Source organism: Hyperolius riggenbachi, chromosome 12 (assembly GCF_040937935.1).
Source record: "Hyperolius riggenbachi isolate aHypRig1 chromosome 12, aHypRig1.pri, whole genome shotgun sequence".
NCBI lineage: Eukaryota > Metazoa > Chordata > Amphibia > Anura > Hyperoliidae > Hyperolius > Hyperolius riggenbachi.
This window is the reverse complement of record NC_090657.1, coordinates 95,491,775-95,513,927: the sequence shown is the minus strand read 5'-3', so window position 1 is coordinate 95,513,927 and position 22,153 is coordinate 95,491,775. Positions and strand designations below refer to the sequence as shown.

General features: G+C 43.6%; 1 protein-coding gene across 3 annotated transcripts in view; it reads right to left on the bottom strand.

The window, feature by feature from the left end:
- Positions 1–22,153, bottom strand: part of LOC137541433 (potassium channel subfamily K member 9-like) — a 96,195-nt gene that overhangs the window by 57,866 nt on the left and 16,176 nt on the right. The gene's annotated exons all lie outside the window — the stretch shown is intronic.

Sequence of the window (22,153 nt, the reverse complement as noted above, 5' to 3'; positions counted from 1 at the left end):
ATTATTCAACTACCAACCTCGTTGCTCTGGGTGGTCAAAGCATAACCCCCAAGCATTACATTTTTAGTCCAGAGGTTCAATTTAATAAAGTGCTCATTGGATTTATATGTATTATATTTGCAAGGAAATATAATGTTCTTGGTTGAGAGTTATTAATGGACGGTATTGCTCAGTAAATTCAGGGAAGCGGATAATGAAACTTTGGATCTGACAGGCATTTAAGACAAAGAAATGAGATAAGTTATGTTCAGACCTGCTGCCCACTGATGGGTAAAAATGGCATCTCATGGCTAGTGACCCAGAGCATGAACTCGCTATGATAAAGTCTAAAGGAGAAGGTGAGGCGCATGCAATTCCCCTATGATAAATCATTCCCTTCCTATGCCTCATGAGAAAAGGAGCAGGACAGAATCAGGGTGATCTCTACTGACAATTTACTCATTTCCACCAAGATACACATCCTTTAAAGGACATACAGGTCAGTGCGTCTATTGCCCAGAACTTTGTCCTTCTGCTTCTAATTGTCTGTTACCTTAAAGAGGACCTGTAGTCACTGTGAAATTATTCTCTGCAAGTTCTCATTTATCCAAGTCATGTTAGGTCCAAAGAAAATGGTGACGGGAAATTTAGGCACCTGCTAGCAGTGGAAGTTTGGCCCAACGCCATAGGCCCCCATTGTTATAGTGGCAGCACTGAGGGGAAATTTGGCAACAATGCTTATCGGGTGCCGTGGTGCCCAAAATTTCCCTGAAAGCCTGTGGTGACGTCCTTGTTTGTTTTTTTGCGCCGATTGACGGCGGTTAAAGTTGGGTGTGAGGCATGGGGGGTGGGTGGTTGAAGCGGCATTAATCTCTGACATACTTTTCAATAAAAATGTGTTTTCCTACTTTTAAATACCTAGACAGTTATCATATTTCCTCTTTTTTTTTTGCACAAGCATTATTGTCCATTTACAAATTACCAGTTCACAAAGTACAGTTTATATGGTCTGAAAGCTTCCATTGTATTTTCCTGCATAGCTGCTGTATTTTTATATTAAAATCTATCTAGTGATCTCTAGTTCTACTATGTATGCAGTTCGGTTTCAGTAGGTTGCTGCTAGTTAATAAAGGTGCCCATACAGATAGCGATTTTGGTGGCCGATTAACCAATAGACAGATTGCTCCCTGATTGAATCTGATCATAGATCTGTTGGCCGCCATAAACCCCACACTAATTCCCGATTTGAGCATGAAAACTTTCTCTAATTGGCCTTGTGACTCTGCCCCCGGCTGTTGTTTCCCCTAATGTACATGTACCCCGTTGCCCCTGCATTAATATATTAACTGTCCGCCGCCGGCCGGACTCCTCTTTCGCGTTTGCGCCCATGTGGTTGCCGGGACCCACTTCATCTTTACAGCCGCTCTCCCCTCCATGTACAAGTGAGGCTGCACAGCTCAGGCGGCAGTGGGTTCATATGGCCACATACCGTAGTAGCACAGAGCTACTCATGCACAGAAAAAAATCCATGAACGAGTAGCTCTGTGCCGCTGTGCAGACGTGGGCCGTGCTTCTTGCAATGCACAATGCAGCCATGTTTGTACACAGAGGGGACCAAAGCCCAAAGAAATATTCTACATTAAAATTTAAGAATGTTTAAATGGTCCTAGCAGAGGAACGGAGGAGAACAGCAAGACCAGGGAAGCATCTGGACCATCCAGAGGCTTCCTCATACTAAGGTAGGTATCTAACTTTTTTTTTTTAATGTTACAGGTGTCCTTTAACTGGAGTAGCTAATTAACTCTAATACACAGGTGCTAATAGTTTAAGTGCCCTGCTGATGGTATGTACTGATGCCAGAACAGAAGGGTTACCTCTGCATCTATCTACACAGAGATAGGACACTCTCTTGAAAGATGATGAAGTGCACATTTTGCATAGAGAAGAAAACAGGTTCACAAGATGCCTGAAAGAAGTCATCTAAGTCAAACTGCTAAATGGAAATGGGCTTTGACACCATCTATCATCAACATGCAGATGCCTTCGTCAGACGTTACCTGACGAAGGTGTGGATACGCCGAAACAAGTCATGACGTTATCCAGCACACGTTTAGCACCTCGGAGGAGCCTCTGGTCTTTCAGCATCCAGACCCGGACAGCTACTGGCCAAAGCCGTCCCCAGGTTACCACCATCTGGTTGCTGCAGAGAGGGCTGTCACAGCCCAGTTACATGCTTGAATTGCTTTTTATCTAGTAAGTATAGTTTGTATTATTTTTATTCATTAAAGGATAACACACTACGGAGCGCGCTTTCTTCCTTTTTTATCCTGTTATCATCAACATGCAATGCCCTTCCATCACGTTTGCCTAGACGTTTAGGAGTCAGCACATACCTTCTGCCAGGCTATTAACAACTAATAGTTTTAATGGGGAGGGCTGTCTTGATGAGTTGGGGAGGGAATAGCACTTTACATTCTGAGTTTTGAGTGTATAGCCGCAAAATTAATACATTTTTGTGTACTCTCTAAAGCAGTGTTCCCCAACTCCGTCCTCAAGGCCCACCAACAGGGCATGTTTTGCAGAAATCCACAGACTTAGTTAATCAGCTCTGCTGAGACACTAATTGCCTCACCTGTGCATGCCTGTGGTTTTCTGCAAAACATGGTCAGTTGGTGGGCCTTGAGGATAGAGTTGGGAAACTCTGCTCTAGAGTACAGACTACCCTGTAATTCCACCTTTTCTGCATGAACAGTTAGCTGCACAGAGCAGGAAGTTTGGAGGGAGTAATCAGCAATCTGAAGCCGGCAGTAGTCATTGTGCTTTTTGCAAATATGTGGCTTTCTTTGCAGATAGCACACGGGGGCCCCCTAATCAATTAACTTTGCACCTGAGCTTTCACACAGGAGATGTTATCACACCTTACACAAAATATAGCTTGTAAGCCCACAACAGGCGAGGAAATGCCAATATTACTTTGATACAACTTTTTTAGTTGGTAAAGCGGACCTGAACTCAGAACTTCCTCTACACGCCAAAAGATGAGCAACAGCATAATAACCTTTAATCACCCTGGCGTTCTATTAAGATCGCCAGGGCGGCTGCGGGAGGGTTTTTTTTTAAATAAAAAAAAAACTATTTCATGCAGCCAACTGAAAGTTGGCTGCATGAAAGCCCACTAGAGGGCGCTCCGGAGGCGTTCTTCCGATCGCCTCCGGCGCCCAGAATAAACAAGGAAGGCCGCAATGAGCGGCCCTCCTTGTTTTGCTTACATCGTCGCCATAGAGACGAGCGGAGTGACGGCAGCCGACGTCCTGACGTCAGCCGCCTCCGATCCAGCCCTTAGCGCTGGCCGGAACTTTTTGTTCCGGCTACGCTGGGCTCAGGCGGCTGGGGGGACCCTCTTTCGCCGCTGCTCGCGGCGGATCGCCGCAGAGCGGCGGCGATCAGGCAGCACACGCGGCTGGCAAAGTGCCGGCTGCGTGTGCTGCTCTTTATTTGAAGAAAATCGGCCCAGCAGGGCCTGAGCGGCAGCCTCCGGCGGTGATGGACGAGCTAAGCTCGTCCATACCGCCCGGCTGGTTAAAGAAAAAACATTTCTTTGTTTCAGCTTACAGAACTCCTGCAATAAATCTGTAGTGTATCTACTTCCTGCTTTCATGGAAGCTGACAAAGGGTTTACAGTCTGTGCTTACATATCTGTCGCTGTCGAAGTTTTTGTTCTGACACAATTACACTTGTAATTACTTACAGATGAGGTAAACACATGCATTTCTCTGTTTTCCTTTTGTCCTGTGCAAGAGTTCAGGGTAGGGGCCTGTGCCGGTTAAATTTTTCAGACCTGCACCCCCACTTTCTGGTGAATCTGGTACCCGCACCTGACCCGTAGGCCTCCAGACCCACTTTTTCAATTTTATTATAAAATATACATTGGTAGTCTCATTGGAAAACTGTAAAGTAAGCGAAACCTATTTTTATACACAAACCAAAGGCAAAGAAGTGTTTAACCCATTCAGGTTCCGTCGTTTTCACTTGAGAAATGTTCACCTCCCATTCATTAGCCTATAACTTTATCACTACTTATCACAATGAACTGATCTATATCTTGTTTTTTCCGCCACCAATTAGGCTTTCTTTGGGGGGTACATTTTGCTAAGAGTCACTTTACTGTAAATGCATTTTAACAGGAAGAATAAGAAACAAACGGAAAAAATCATTATTTCTCAGTTTTCAGCCATTATAGTTTTAAAATAATACATGCCTCCATAATTAAAACTCACGTTTTGTATTTGCCCATATGTCCCGGTTATTACACCGTTAAAATTATGTTCCTATCACAATGTATGGCGACAATATTTTATTTGGAAATAAAGGTGCATTTTTTCCGTTTTGCATCCATCACTATTAACAAGTTTAAAATAAAAAAAATATAGAAATATTTCATCTTTACATTGATATTTAAAAAGTTTAGACCCTTAGGTAAATATTTACATGTTTTTTTTTTTTTATTGTAATGGTTTTTTTTTTTTTATATTAAACATTTTATTTGGGTATTTTTGGGAGGGTGGGATGTAAAGTATAGTTTTATAATGTAATTGTGTGTTATGTTTAACTTTTTTTTTTTTTAGTTGTAGTTTTACTTTTTGGCCACAAGATGGCGGCCATGACTTTGTTAACATGACGTCACTCTAAGCGTAACTCACGCTTAGAGTGACTCATCGGGAGAAGCTGTCGCTTTTTCAGCGGGGGAGAGGAATCAGTGATCGGGCACCATAGCCCGATACATTGATTCCTTGGCTACCGAATCCGCGGCCGGAAGTGCGCGTGCACGCGCGCGATCGGCCGCGGGAGTGCGCGGTAGCGCGCATGGTTCCTGGATGTAGTTTCTACGTCCAGGAAGCAAAATAGGTTAAGATCTTTTTTTTTTTTCTTTTGAATAAATTATGACTAAATTATCGCATGCTTGCTTGCTTTCACTACCCGCGACCAGACCCGCACCCGCTACCCGATTGCAATCAAAACAAGTACCCGACCCGCAATTCGGGTAACCCGCGGGTTCCCGACCCGATGCTGGCTTCTAGTTCAGGTCCACTTTAAGTGCTGCAAAGTTATTTTGAAGATACAATGAAAAAGTATCTCTTGGGAGAGAACTCAGGAGAAAAGTTTACTAAATAGGAACATCTGAAATCTGAAATACTGAGGTTGATTCACAAAGCTTTTCTCTTGATTTATCTAATCTGACTTATTTTCCACCACAACAATAAGAACTAGTTCATGAGATAAACAGATAAGGGGGCATATGCATGGAATTACAGTAAAGTTGCTGGCAATTTTACCATTATTAACTGTGATAAGGTAGTGAGTGTTGGGCAATTAGTGTGACCCACATTACCTAGGTAACACGGCCGTTGCTAGGGTAATGCACGTTACACTACTTGTTACTCGAACAATGCTTACAGTACCTTAGTAACTCAGGTCGTGCTAATTGCGCAATGCATGCTACCCTGTCACTTTCAATAAGGTAACGTTGCCATGTGCTCCCTGCACTCAGCAGCTTTACCATACTTTCATGCATATGCCCCAAGAACTAAATCATGAGTGACAAATAAGGGGGCTGATGCACAATATTGTGGTAATAAAGCTGTACACACACAGCGCACAGCAATATTACCCTTCCTTCCGGCAGCAAGTACGAGGAGTTATGCTATTAGCGCGACCTGCGGTAGTGTGACTGTTACAGAAACGAGCGTTACTAACGGTAATACTCAGTAGTAACGCGCATTACCATTCCAATGGACGCGCTAATCGAGTACCGTGGGTGGCGCGAATAGGGTAATTTGTGGTATTTGCTGTCAGAAGAAAGGGTAATATTGTTGTGCGCTGTGGAGTCGGAGCAATTTTGGGCACCTGGAGTCGGAGTTGGAGGTTTCATAAATGGAGTCGGATGATTTTTCTACGAAATCCACTGCCCTGGTAAGTATTAGACTAAGGAGTCGGAGTCAAGGAGACCGAGCCATTTTGGGCACCTGGAGTCGGAGTTGGAGGTTTCCTCAACTGAGGAGTCAGAGTTGGAGTCAGATGATTTTTGTACCGACTCCACAGCCCTGGTGAGTACACGGCAGTATTACCGCATTGTTCTGCATCAGGCCCAAGGAGAGCTAGATCATGAGGTAAGGAAAACAGAAATAAACAGATAAATTGTAGAATAATAAATACGATTAAAAAAATCATGAGATTATTTTTGTAAATGAATCGCAGCATCTCAAAAATACATGTAAAATTAGGAAATTGCTTTCTTTTTTAGCAACAAAGTTGGATTATACGGTAATGTTACAACTTGCTGTTACAGTGACCTTGCTGTCTGCTGGATGGCCTTGTTTGGCCTTACTTCTGCTTTAACCCTTTATTTCCATGGCACATCTGGAGCATCCACTGGCTGAAATGTAGTGATACTGGCAGCTACTGTACAACATAACTACCTCTGTAAGAGAGTAGGCAGCTATAATTAGTATGCACTTTCCAAGGCAACATAGAGCTTTTTGCTAAGACTAATTTACAATCTCAGCCCTTTATGTACACAGCACAAAAGCGTTTCCTTGTGTCAACTTAAAGGAACATCAGTCACGCAGATAGATGCCACCCCCCTCCTACTAATGCTGCGGCTGCAAATATAAAGGCAGCCCTGAAAGTCCACATCATACCAAGCACTTGTGTCATATTGTGACAGATGGCGAAGCATAAGGGCTTCTAAAACAAGCGAATTGATAATACACATCACTGACTCATTGATTATTTTACTGGTAGGCAACACACACTAGGCTAGGGAAATGTTTCTAAGCCTACTGTAAATTGTTGTATTGTAATAGGCACCAATCAGTGTACATCTTATGCAATAACAAGCAAAAAAGAAAGCCTTTCAATATGCAAATTTCCACTGACACAGGAAGAGCAAATGATGGGTCCTTTTACACTGAATATGTTGCGTTCCGTCGCAATAGACAATATCATAGCATCCCAAAACGATGCAATTATATTTCTATGGTATGTTTACATAGGGTGCAATGCGGAGGGTCCTGACATTTCCTGACATAGTGCATGTTGACAAAGGCAGTGAAGCATACTTTCATTCTACTGCATGCTTCACTATATGGTTGTACCGCACATCTAAAGCACCATGTGACTCTTTCTTCACCATTGTGTTGTGATGGTATTGCAAAGCTATGTGCACAGTGTGGAAGGACCTTAAGTCTGTCAACCCCATCAGCTGCTAATTAATCAGTTGTCATCTGGCTCGCTAGCTACCCAGCAGCAAGAGGCTTATACAGTATTGGCTGCATGTTGGGGCCCTTTTCCTGCCATGGCAAATTCGCATGCATTAGCCGCATGCAAATTTGCATACACAATGTATGCAATGGGCCTGTTTTCATTACAGGCAAAATTCGCTTCCCCCTCAGGCAAGAAAACAAAAACGGCCACCACTGTAACAATTTTCCCCGTGGTTTGCGTATTTTTGCGTACGCGTTTTCGCATACACGTTTACACATGCGTATGTCAAAGGTGATGAATGGCGTCAGGAAAACAGAAAAAAAAATTCACTTATGAATGTGATATGACCACATGCGTTTTTTTTCTATGTGGATGCGGATTCGCCTAGGTATAGTGGAAATGGGCCCTTACATGAATGTTTTGCTTGTCACTATTATTACCATGGATTTATTTTGCGGTTATCTTTCACAGCATTCTACATACTATATACAGCCATATCATAAGAGCTTACCATGTAATCCCTACCATTGTCAAACCCTATTGTTCAATCATGTTATCATTATTATTATTATGTACTGTATATTATGCAGAATTAACATTTTCTAAATGTGTCAGAGGAGCTCTCAATCTAATCAATACCATTGTCAGACTCTAATGTCCTATCATATTATTAATATTATATATTTATACAGCGCTGACAACTTCCAGAATGCTTTGCAGAGTCCATAGTCAAGTCACTAACTGCCCTCAGAGGAGCTCACAATGTAACGCCTACCACAGTCATTGTCTGATATCTCTTTGTTGCATGTTTACATAGCATTTTTGATCCCTTTCAGCCCCTTACATACCCCTAGGCGTTCTGGTTAACCATGAGTTTGCTGGGCAATCTGTAACTCTGGGTGTTTCAAGTCCTACCTCATAGAGCCATATTTATCCATGTCATGCAGTGAGGAGGATCAACTAATCCAAAACCCGTATGTTGGATTAGTTTGGCTCTGTAATATTAAAGCGGATCCGAGATGAAAATCTAACTATAACAAGTAACTTGTCTATATATCCTATCTAAAGTTTAGATAGATTACACAGCAAATCTAGATTACACAGCAAATCTAGCTGCAAACAGCTTTAATAGAATATGATTGATTATTCCTGTGATACAATGACAGCAGCCATGTTGTTTGTAAACATTACACAGAGGCAGGCTTATCTGCATCTTGAGCAAAAAAAAAACTAATCCCCCTCCTCCTCCCTCCTCCCCTCTGCCTCTGAAATCTCTGGCTAGTAATACCTCCCCCTCCTCCTGCCCAGAATGAGCTCTCATGAGCCCTTGCTACTGTCTGAAAGTGCCTTGGCTCTCTGAAAACCTGTGGGCGTGGCTTCTTTAGTTTATAGGGAAGTAGAGTATTAAAACATAAACAAAAATGTATTTGGCTTGAGGAATGCCCTATAAACAATAGGAAAGGAACACAATTATGCAATGAGTAAAATTTCATCTCGGATCCACTTTAACAAGCTGAAACATTATTGCAATCCAGCGGTCGTGGAGGTGTGTTTAGCTCTCAGGGACAGCAAAGGGATGATGTGTATATTCAGCAGTGATGCACTAAGGGACACCTCTGAGCTCACTCCAACCTGAATAATACCTTTTGGTTTTAAAAAAGGTAAAATTCTGTTTTAGCATTATAGTAAGATGGCTTTTTGATCCCTTTCAGCCCCTCACACACCTAGGAGTTCGGGTTCACCATGAGTTTGCTGGGCAATCTGAAACTCTATGTGTATAACCTGTTCTGGTAGAAACTAAATGGTTGCTAGGGGAGGAACTCATTAGTTCTATATAGCTGTTGGTGTTGCCATCTGTTATGAATGCAAGTGGGAAAATATATCCTAAAAGGAAAGAGACACATACAGTATATACAGTATATGAATGCATTACAAAAAAAAAAAAATCACATCAGCTTTATCGATGTGCAGCACAATAAAATAAAAAATGTGAACTGAATTCATGTGTCAATGTCCTTTTCATCTAAAAATATTTCCCAAATGAAAGGTGACCATACACATTATCTGATCAGAGAGTGATCTATCTGCTTGATTGCCTCCACACATTACACACAGATTTTCATCCAATTTCAAAATGAAGTCTTTGAAGATCTCTCTCTCTCTGTGTGTGTGTGTGTGTGTGTGTGTGTGTGTGTGTGTGTGTGTGTGTGTGTGTGTGTGTACCTGCCGGGTCTCCCCCCACCAGCCCATGTAGTGTAGCGGACCCCTCACCTGTCTGTCACGGAGTCCCGGTCTCTGCTCTTACCTGGGGATTCATCCAGCCCCTGGCAGCTTATGTGTCCCTCGCTGCAGCTCCGGGGTTTCCTGCATTGCAGATGCTGACCTCGCCCGTGAGCACGGCCGTTCAGGTGCAGAACGTTCCAGGCTACATGAGCACAATCGTGGGTGGCAAGGCCGTGTGCTCACGCAGACACAGTGGATGCCGACTTGATTGCGCAGTTCGGAAGCCGGTCAGGTTCCCATAGAAACGGACAGCAATAGGTGTCCGTTTCATTGCCAACTTAGGTAAAGGGGTCCTTGGCGGCCAGGCAGGGTATCTACACACAGACGCTCCTACGCTGTACAGAGGAGGCTGCGTCCCTCACTTTACGGCGGCTGCCGTGCGCTCAGTAACTGCACGTTAGTGCAGTTACAAGGAGGAAAATAAATACATGAGCTGGCCAGAGGGGTGAATAATATAATGGCCGCTCAGTGATCAGTAACAGATGCCTCCCTATTACATAATGGTTTAGTCTGCATTGGCGTCGGAAAGGTAATACTACCGACGTCACTGCCTTGCTATAAATGTTTATTGCCAGTGATCAAATACATTTGTATAAGACTACATACTGAGAAACATAATTACTCCAACAACGCATATGTATGCTAAAGGGTCGAAATAAGATGAAATGAGCAATAGTGCCCCTTTAAGGGAGAGAGAACTAAAAAGTCTGGGCCCCCTCCACATTGGAAATTAGATTGGGGAAGGGATTAAGGAAGAGCACTGAGCAAAGATACACAGCAATTATGTGTCTTTTTTGTGTGGGAGACTCCGGACAATTTTGTGGTGGAACATAGACTTGAGGCTGATTCACATCAATGCAAAGCATTGCATCAATGCAACGCATAGTGAAATCAGCCAGGACAACAGGAAGTGCCTTCATGGCAGTGTCTGATGTCCACGGTTGTGCGCTGCCCAGCAGCCCAATGATGCACTGCCACAAGCATTTGATTGTATGGGGCAGTCCAATGGGATCGAACTTGTAGCGGCTATCAATGGAGGACAGGTGTGGCCCCATCGATTGAAGTCATCAGACAGCGCGGTCTATAAATCAGCAACACTTACGTGTTTCAGGCCCTACTTAATTTTACAGTGAAAACACTGGCTAATCATGCAGGGGAAGAGTTGGCTAATTTTTTTGGGGGGGAGAAATGCTTTCTAATTTTGTGGAGGCAGAGGGCTTTGAGGGGGCCCAGCAGGTTGCCCAGTATGGAACACAGAAATGTCTAATGCCACCTCGTATTGACTGATTTGCAATTTGCAATTCTTTAGCTTTGCAAACAATACTTCACTGATAAAAAATTGGACTGTATAGCTCTCCATATTGCCCTGTTAAAATAAAACAGCCTATTAATATTAGTAATTGTTTTTATTATATCCTGACATATGAACTGTTTCGGGACTGAGCCTCTCTCCTGCCTAAATCATATTTTGCTTTCTGTAGCCTCTTTTTGGCGAAAGTTACTCAAATGCAATTCTAGACTCACCTCTGATTGTCACCTCGGGTTTGAATAATAATTTTCTTTGTTCCTTGTCCTGAATGAAAAACTCCTATATTTACTTAGGCTATACACGTACCATTTTTTTTTCTGATTTTCAGCCTATTTAATCATTTTGACAAATTTGCCAGTCATCTTTTGCCCAAACATATTGATTCATTTTTGATTTATTTTGGACAGTTTTTCGATCAGACGTGTTGGAAAATCTCTGTGAGAGAGCGCATTAACCCTTTCCAATCCTATGTTGGACTATGTTCGACATTGGCCTTTTGCTCCATAGGTCGAATGGTAGACATAGTCCAGCATAGGAAAACTAAAAAAGCAAAATGCCACCCTCTTCAGCAGAGCTGTGGAGTCGGTACACAAATCATCCGACTCCGACTCCATCTCCGACTCCAGGTATCCAAAATGACTCCGATTTCTCGACTCTGACTCCTTGGTCTAGTACTTACCAGAACTAAGAATTTGGTACAAAAATAATCAGACACCCGACTCTGACTCCTCAGTTTATGAAACCACCGACTCTGACTCCAACTCCAGGTACCCAAAATTGCTCCGACTCCAAAGCCCTGCTCTTCAGATCAACGAATCTGTCTAAGTCTAGAACTCTAAACACTGTCGGGGCCCCAACCTCCGCCGCTGGTCTTGCTGAAGGAGCGCCGCTGCTGGATCTGGTCCGGCACAGTGTACCCCTATGTGGATGAAAGTGCCAGATGAAATCCAACATTTTAATCCCCTCAAATACCACGTAGCATCGTGTATTAACATAATTACACAGCTCTCATATAAAGTGGGAAGAGCTACAGCACACAAGCTGGCCCTGTCCCAGCCCTCTACCCGTGATGCCGGGGTTTCTCCTCTCTCTAGAGGAAGGAGGTATGGACCACCCTTCTTCGACTAACTGAGGAAATGACAGTAATCCTCCCTAGGAACACCCTTGATCACACCCACTTGTAACACTGTAATTTTAAGACCTGTTAACAAAACAAACACCACACAACTCACCTACTCCTGTTTCCCTTTGCTGTCTTTTCCGCCCTATCAGCTCTCCAGTTCCCCCTTCGTGTCCTCTAGTATCTGCCAGCATCTTCACCGCTATGGAGCTGACCCAGAAGTACTTTCATGATTTTTCCGGATCAGCACCAGAGCAGTAAAGATGCTGACAGATATAAGGGGACATGGTGGTGGAACGGGAGAGCTGACAGGGTGGCTAAGTCAACGAAGGGAACCAGGAGTAGGTGAGTTGTGCTTTTTGTTTTTTAAACAGGTCTAAAAATTCAGTACAGGAGTACATTGTATTAGTTTTTCTTAGATAATTTTTCTTAACCCAAACATCCTCTATTTACCTTATGCAGGAGCCAGTGAAACGATTATTAAAGATAATGGTTACATTAATCTGCATCACTCTCTGCCTAGAACACATCAGAAGGCAGTACTAAACCACTCACAAATGTATTTTATGAACTCACTGGAGCATCATCTCATCTACCCAATCTGCCAAAAATGTAAAGCATGTCATGTTTTTAGAACTTCTTTCTTTTACCAAACTAAAAAAAGACCAAAATACGTTGGGTGAAATCTGTGCAACGAATAGACACAATGGCATCAAATACAAATATAACTACAAGATATGACTCAGTCTGACTCACCGTTTTAACGCAGGGTGGCTAATGCAGCCGGCTGCTGACAAAGTCCCTTCTTTAATACAGTGTCAAGTCCTCATATTCATATTTGAGATCAGAGAACATCACACTAATGATGTGACATGTGTTATATCCTTCAGTTTCTGCTGTCAAATACAATCTCATTTCCTAATAGGCTTTTAGACAACCTGTTACACAGATCAGGATCTATCAGACTATGGGGAATAATTGTAGCGCAAGGGAGATCAGCTTCTAGTGCCCAGGTTTCCCCTCCCTGTGGAGGCTGCAAGTTCTGGGAGAGTTCCAGTCAGTATAACACTCTGGAGCAGCAAGCCTGAGCAGTAGAGGCAGAGGCAATCGGAAACATTATTCAGTGCTAAAAGTTAAGACAAACGGGAAGACAATGGATAGCTACAGAATCTTAAGCATTGTAAACATGCTACATTGGCTCTCAGTCAAGGTGGCTGGTTGGGACCACCTCTGCTGATAATCTTGTGTGTGTACAGCAGACCCCAACTCCCCTCAGTGCCTGGTGGATTGATGCGGATGACTGCTGCCCAAAGGCTCTGTTCTCCCACTAGCTCCGCCTACTCCATTGTGCACCATGCTATCGGCCCTCCACCCACCTGCCTACTAAAAGAATGCACCACTAGCCTTCAGGCTAGAGACTCATGTGTACAGCTTTGGCCCCAAAACTGTCGCTGTTGGTTCACAGTTTCTTATGGCTGTGCTCTCACCACCAGGGCTGTGGAGACGGTACAAAAATCATCCGACTTATGAAACTATCGACTCCAGGTACTCAAAATTGCTCTGACTCTGTCTCCTCTACTCCTTAGTCTAATTTTGACAAATGCTATGGATTTGGTTCAAAAATCATCCAATTCCTACTTTTTTTTTAAACCACTAGTTTTTTTAAACCACCGACTCCGACTCCAGGTATCCATAATTAGGATAGTATGGCAAAACGTTTAAAATTATTCTCACGGAATATTGTAGCAAATATATCCCATGTGGGGATATACAAAAGGTCTTTATGGATGAATAAAAAAATTAGAGATAAAATTAAGTGGAAAAAGAATGCCTACAAGGACTTAAAGCGTAATAAACACATTGTTTCACTTACCTGGGGCTTCCCCAAGCTCCCAGCAGCTGTCCTGTCCCGTGCTGGTCCTGCCCGAGCCTCCGTTCTCCCGCCGCTACTTGTAAGTCGAGGCCAGAGCAGCCCTGCCAAGCGTATCCTTCACGTTCCCCTCTGCAATAGCGGGGAACGCGAAGAAAGGATACGCAGTGGCCCGGCGGTGAAACCGAAAGTAGCTGGCGGCGGGAGAACGGAGGCTCGTCGAGAAGCAGGACAGGACGGCTGTTGGGGGCTTGGGGAAGCCCCAGGTAAGTGAAACAATGTGTTTATTTTCTATCTACAGTTCCGCTTTAAAGCAGCAGGGTCAACCATACTATGCCAGGAAAAAGAAAACACATATATAGGTATATAACTACTTTTCTACTTCCATAACAGATGTATTGTACTGTCCACTTTTGATTTAAATGAATTTTATATAGTAAATAAAGAGAATTCTGTTCCTGGCATTTGCCATCTTGATTCTCTCTGACTGAAGCCAATCTTGATGTAATTTTACCCTTACTTTTTTCTCTTAAGGAAACCCATGCTAATAAGATTATTCTCTGATATGAAGTCTTGTATGGCTTCTCTTAGAAACCCCTCAAATAGTTTGCACACAACTGACGTTAAGCTTACAGGTCTATAATTTCCAGGATCTGATTTTTTTCTTGCCCTTAAAGAGGAACTGTGAAAATCTTAAAATTTAAAACACATACAAATAAGAAGTACATTTCTTCCAAAGTAAAATGAGCCATAAATGACTTTTTTCCTATGTTGCTGTCACTTACAGTAGGTAGTAGAAATCTGACATTTCCGACAGGTTTTGGGTTAGTCCATCTCTTCAAGGGGGATTCTCAGCATGGCCTTTATTCTTTATAGAGACATTTCCTGAAAAAGATTTATACAATGATGCTGGCCAGCCTCTCTGCTCACCGTACACTTTTTTGGCAGTTGGATGGAGCAACTGCCATTTATTAAGTGCTTTTTTAAAATAAAGAAAGAAAACCCCAAGAACCCCCTATGACAAGATGGGCTAGTCCAAAATCTTTCCGTAATGTCAGATTTCTACTACTTACTATAAGTGACAGCAACATAGGAGAAAAGTAATGTATGGCTCATTTAACACCAGAAGAAACGTACTTCTTATTTGTATATGTTAACATATATTTTAAATTTTAAGATTTTCGCGACAGCGGTCCTTTAAATAATGGGAAAACGTGGGCTGTATGCCAATGTACTGGAACTATCCCACTATAAAGAAAGTCACAAAAGATGAGATAAAGGGGTTTATCGATAACTGAACTTAACTTCCTTAGCATATGAGGATGTATGCTATCTGGGCCAGGTCCCTTATTAGTTTTGATTTTATTTAGACTTGCCTTCACTCCTTCCTGCATTCATTGCCTAATATTAAAATTGGAATGAGACGCTTCCGCATCTGTAATTTGCAACATAGATGTTTCCCTTGTGAAGACAAATGCAAAGCAAGCATTCAATAGATCTGCCCTGATTTGGTCGTTCACCATTTAGTTCACTTGCCTCATCCTTTAGACATCCAATACAGTCCACCTTTATTTTTCTCTAGAGTTGATATACTTGCAAAACCTATTGCGATTTGATTTGCTATCCCTGGAAATTTGATTTTCAGCTTCAATCTTTGCCAGCCTAATTTACCCACCGCACTGTGTTCATTATGCAGCCTGCAACCTTACACTGCATTGCAAGCTCGTCCATGACCGCCGGAGGGCGCCGCTCAGGCCCCGCTGGGCCGATTTTCATAATTTTTTTTTAAAACACGCAGCAAGCACTTTGCTTGCTGCGTGTTGGGGACGATCGCCGCTGATGCGCCGCTACCCGCCGCGCTAGGCTAGCTACATGATTTAAAAAAAAAAAAAATATTCAAAAAAAAAGCTGCTGCGTCGCCACCCTGGCGCATTTAATAGAACGCCAGGGTGGTTAAATGTTGTTATGCTGTTGTTTATCTTTTAGAGCAGAGAGGAGTGGAGTCGGAGTTGGAATCAAGGCAATTTTGGGCACCTGGAGTCGGAGTCGTTGATTTCATAAACTAAGGAGTCGGCAGTAAGAGGATATTTGTACAAAATCCACAGCCCTGTTAAGTATTAGACTAAGGAGGCGGAGTCGAGGAGTCTGAGCCATTTTGGGTACCCGGAGTCAGAGTCGTGGTTTCATAAACTGAGGAGTGGGAGTCAGAGTTGGAATATTTTTGTACCGACTCCACAGCCCTGGGCGTAACACAGATCACTTGTATTATACATTTACATGAGCTAAAGTAATTGTAGCAATTCTCATTTCCTTATGTAGTTCAGTTGGCGCTGTAAAAATATGAAATATAAACAACTGCAGCTAGCGTTTCATTGTCACAGTGACTATAGGTTTATACAAATGCAATTCTCTTGTAAAGTAAATAAATAATCCTACCACCAGGAGAAAAATAAAGCAGCTTAACTGAGCCCAATAGACTCAGATAATAAGGCCTCTTTTGCAAGTGGATCAACCCAGGGTTACATGGCACCTCTTTACATCAGCCAGTATATTGTCTGTGAAGAGGTACTTCCAACCAACAACAATCCCGTCTGCAGAAATATAAAATAATAAAAGAGCCTCTCTGTGTGTTTATGAGTAAATGTTTATTTACTCATACGGTATATCACAAAAGTGGATCCAAAGACATAACAAAAGTTGTTTGGGTGATACCTTTAAAGCCAATGGGTACCGGTTAAAAAAAGATAAAGTCAGATACTCACCTAAGGAGAGGGAAGGCTCGGTCCTAATGAGCCTTCCCTCTCCTCTCCCGGTGCCCTCGGTGCTGCGCTGGCTCCCCCGTTCGCGTCCGCCACCGCAGGAACTTCGGAGGTCTTCGGGAGCACTCGGGCTTCCGAAGACGGGCCGCTCCATACTACGTACGCGCAAGCGCGTCATAGAGGGCGCTCGCGCATGCGTAGTATGGAGCGGCCGCGTCATCGGGAGCCCGAGTGCTCCCGAAGGCTTCCGAAAGGTCCCTTCGGCATGCGGAAGTGGCAGTATTTGACCGAACTGGTCGAATACTGCCACGGGGGATCCTGCGTGGGACCGGGCACCGGGAGAGGAGAGGGAAGGCTCATTAGGACCGAGCCTTCCCTCTCCTTAGGTGAGTATCTGACTTTTTCTTTTTTTAACCGGTAAACATTCACTTTAATGATTAACTGTAAACGATTTCTTTGCAAGCTTTTGGAATTTTCTTCTTCAGGCAAGATACAGAACTGGATCAGAATACTACAAAAGTAATGGTCCTGATCCAGTTCTGTATGATGCCTGAATAAGAAACTTAAAGTTTCAAAAGCTTACAAAAAATATTGTACAGTTGCCGTATTTTCCGCCGTATAAGAAGCTCCGGAATATAAGATGCACCAGGTTTAGAGGGCAAAAACCAGGGTAAAAAAATATATATACTAAACCTGGTGCATCCATATTCCAGGAGCACCTTATACATGTTCTACCCTACATGGTGTCCTCCTGTGTTCCCATGTCTTCCCATGTGTCCTACTGTATCCACCATGTGTCCTCCTGTGTCACCATGTCTCCCCATGTGTCCTCCTGTATCCCCATGTGTCTTCCTGTATCCCTCATGTATCTTCCTGTCCTCCATGGGTCCTCCTGTAAGCTACTGCTACACACACTACACCCGTGGGGCCAGGAGACACGGGAGTGAGCGGAGGTACGTGGAGAGGGGAAGGGGAACAGACAGAAGGGGACACAGGAGGACCCATGGGTGCCAGGAGACACGGGGAGTGAGCGGAGGCACATGGGGAGCAGGCACACACAGGCAGGGAATCCCCAAAGTGGCGGCGATTTGTATGGGCGGGCATTTTTAAGTCGGGAATTCCCTGCCTTTGCTGTATTTATATCCACATTTTTGGGGGAGAAAAAGTGCGTGTTATATAGCGGAAAATACAGTAGTCCTTGAAGGTATTACCTGAACAACTTTTTTTGTTATGTCTTCCGATTCTCTCCATGAGTGACACCGGACCACGTACAACTGGCTTCATAAAAACCTCTCACATTTTTGCAAATATTTTATCAAAAAAAGCTATGACACTTTGATACAATGTAAAATAGTCAGTTTACAGCTCTTATTGACTTTTGTGAGATGCTGTACATAGGGCCAACATGAAATGGACTCAGCAACCAAATAAGGCATTTGTGAAGAAGCGCGGAAGAGCCGCCGCCATGAGTCAGCGGGAGGCGGCTCTTTCCGTGCACAGTATGGCTGGACACGGAGAGGCAGCCGCCTCCTCTCAGTGTGAGGCGGCTGTCTCCGTGCATGGCATGGCGGAGCGCGGAGAAACCGCCGCGTTGGACGTGGCGGTTAGCACGCATGGCCCCAGTGCGGAGACACTGCAGAGCGGTGCTGGTGTGGCTGGGACACGTAGTCCCTCTAGGTTTAGAGTAATGTGCACGCGCGCACTCAGGCAGGGATTATATGACAGCCAGAAGTGAGTCAGCTGACCAGGCTGGTCAGCTGACTCTGGCTCCACTCCTCATTGGTCCAGCACTTAGGGAGGTGCTGGAGAGATCTCTGTGTATATATACTTCTAGCTGCTCAGTTGCTGGTTGTCTGGCGTTGCGATCACAAACGTGGGAGCACTCAGACCTTTAGTCAGATCCTTAAGTGTGTCGGGACCAGCTGGAGCTGTAATCCTACACTTAGCTAGATTCTCTTGATAGCTTAAAGTACTAGTTTGATTGTGATTATCTGCTATGAACCTTTGCCTGCCTGACTATCCTCCTGAACTCTGATCTTGTACCTTGCCATTCTGATACTCTGTTGCCGAACCCCGGCTTGTCCTTAGACTCTGCTTCTGCCTCCTCATCTTGTACCTCGATATTTCTGATACCCTGTTGCCGAACCCTGCCTGTACCTAGACTCCGCCTCTGCCTTCTGAATCTGTACTTTATCTGTCCGTGTGTTTACGACCTGGCTTGTCTGACCTTGAGAACCGACCTCACTATTGGAGGCGGTTCCCCGTCCTGTTAGTGACACTTCCTCCTGATTGTCACTTTCAGAGAATCCTTCCTACTCTCTCGACCTGACTCCTCCCGCCTTGGGAGAGTTCAGGTCTTCGGAAGGAATCTGTGCACTGCACTGAGGCCTAGTCCTCTAAGTGTTACTGTTACACCTAACACTACACTCTACTCAGGTGAACTAGAGGTTAGCTGGTATATCGGATTATCGGTGATACTGCAGATCACTTATAATCTGGTATATATCTGTATTCCCAGTGATACTGCAGATCACCGGTAATCAGATCCTCTCTGTGCTTCACTGATCATTACAGCAATGTATAGAAGTCCCCGTGTCTGCTGCTTTACCATCTCCTTCCGACTGGTTTCGCTACTGCCTCATCAGGGACCCCACATCCAGTAGAAGTACAGTGGCATTTTAAAACTGGTGAAGTAATAAACAAACTAGTGGTCCTCTGAGACATGAGAAAAGGGATATATCTCTCTAATTATTTTCTACACCAATCTGTTTATAGCTATGCAAATTACTCACTATTTAAGACCCTTATTAAATCATTCACTGTTTAAAAGGCTTATCAATAGGAGATGGCGGAGTTGCCTGTGTTCAGTTTGAGAATATTTATGCACATGAACTTTACAGAAGGGTTGAATTCCCTACCATATTCACTGCAGAATCAACTTCCAAGAATTATTAAAATTCCCTATATGAGAGGGTGCTTTGAAACTTTAGCTAAGGGAAGCCTGTATAGCACCCATATAGAAGTTTCCCTAAGGGTTCTACACAGGACCTATTTTAAGGGAGTTATCAGCCAAATGAATGAAAATGAGGTTTACTCACTTGGGGCTCTCTCCAGCCCCTTGCAGCCGACTGTCCCACGATGACCGTTCGCCCGGTCTCCGGGCTCTGTATTCAGGCCGACCGCGGGGTCGGCCTTACTGCGGCTGTGCAAAGCGCCGCTGTCAATCACGGGCACGTGGGCCGCGGCGAACTGCACAGGCGCAGTTCGCCACGGCCGTGATTGACAGAGGCGCTTCGCACAGCCGCAGACCCCGCGGTCGGCCTGAATACAGAGCCAGGAGACCGGGAGAACGGCGGGGAGCGGAGCGCTCCGCGTGGGACAGTTGGCTGCAAGGGGCTGGAAAGAACCCCAGGTGAGTAAACCTCATTTTCATTCATTTGGCTGATCAGTCCTTTAAGGCTTGTACCCACCTTGTGATTTCTCTGATGATTTTCCTGATGACAGATGATTTTTTGAGTGTTGAGCTGTTATTTCTGTGATCTTGTAAAGTGAGTACAGACACGTGATCACACAGACGACGTTAAGCGACGTGCGGCGACGACAGTCATGGCAGATTGGATCTTTAAGATCCCCAACCACTCCGTGCAAAGTAATGTCTTGTCTTCACGTTTGCGCCCGTTGGGCTTGATTCACTAAACCGTGATAACTGATATCACGGTCGCGGTAGCCCTTTGTGAATTTTGCATGCAAACGCGAAATGCCAATTTGCGATTGTGTGCGAAAATTTGCAATTGTGCGTGGAAAATGTTACACGAGTTAAAAAGCGCACAAAACATTAGTACGACTGTGATATCAGTTACTATAACAGAGGCGCTTAACTTGAATCCTTGTGCAGATTGTTTGATACTCCTCCCTATATTTCCTGATGAAGCGGGGTTGAACCTGCGAAACGCGTCGCATTTCTTTTTGGAGTTCCTAATAAATGTGTTTGACTGTCTGAATCACAGTCGTTGTCGTGTCTGCTTGAGGGAGGTAAGACCACCACTTCCTCCTTCAATTTTGCCATTAAAGTTGGTTTTTAAGCTCATTTAATCTAATCTTATACTTTTGGCACCTCTGTTCATTGTATACAATTTTGAGTCCACCCTTGGTGGAGGGTTGCTACCCTTTCTTCCTGTCTACAGAGAGCGACTTCTTAATCCTGAGTGGGGTCAGGACAATCTCCTCACCTGCCTTTACAGTGGTTGCTTGCTGGTGACCCTGACTTGTGAGTATCTAGCAATACAAACTTATTGCCACCTTCTCCAGTACGAATTACACTATTGGGGCTCTTGGTGTTCCCTGTTTTTATGTGATATCAGTTACGGTCCACAAAGGCCTCAATTCACTAAGCTTTATCAAACACTTTACCGAACGTTTGATAATTTACCTCATGGGCAAAATCTCATTTTGAATTCACTAAGGTGTTATATCATTATCGAATGTTTAATCGATAAAACGTTCAATAAATCTATAACACCTTAGTGAATTCAAAATGAGATTTTACCCATGAGGTAAATTATCAAACGTTCGGTAAAATATTTGATAAAGCTTAGTGAATTGAGGCCTAAGTCTCTAAATTCTGGTGTAATTATTTTCTAAGCCCCTACTTTATACATTAGTAATTCCTCACTTGTAAAGCCTTTTTTTCTTCTTTTATTTGCGGGTTCCCTCTTCTACACACCAGGACTCATTCTACTCAAATTTCTGATAAATCGATCTTAGCGGGGTTATGTTCACAGAAAGCCTTTTTCCAGGGGAAAAAAAAGAAACAATAAGAATTTAATGGCCGTCAGGGTGCACATACAACTGCTGTGATGCATTCTGTTATTCCACATTATTTTGTATGTCCAAAAATAGTTGTGCCGTTACCCTCTGACATCTCCACACAGCCGCAGACAAAGAGGGATGGGGAGTGATTGGGCCGCATCAGCAAGGCTTTCTGAGGTTGTGTCAAGTACAGCCAGAAATTAAGCAGATGGGGCCATAAAAGGATATTTTAGGAGCAAACACAAAAAATAGTTGAGTCAGGGAAAGGCTCTAGCTTACATTGATGTATGAACTAAATTAGGATATTTTATTTTATAGTAGAGAAGAGGAGTACAGTGACTACAGATAAAATAAATCCACAGTCTTTAAGAAGCATCAGCTGAGCAGATGTGCCTGCCTACTGGCAGAAGATCTAAAGAAAAAAAAAACGAGGGTTAAAGCAGGATCTGCATGAATAAAGGTTATTTATTTAAAGGTCCCCAACTGCACAATAGGAGATAAAGAAATAAAAACAGCATACAGTTGCAGGCTACATGACCAAGTAAGGCATCTATCGTGTGTCAGAATAAGATATTTCTTCACACGAGACTGCAACAGTATTTTGGACACACATACAGAGATGGGACAAGCCATCTATATCCAGGTAGATTCATATACAAAAGAGGCATTAATAATGCTTTACACTTAGCTCTATTTTGAAATGTAACGGCCGATCACTGTATTTTGTACACAGTATTTAAAGAGATACTGAAGCAAAAAAA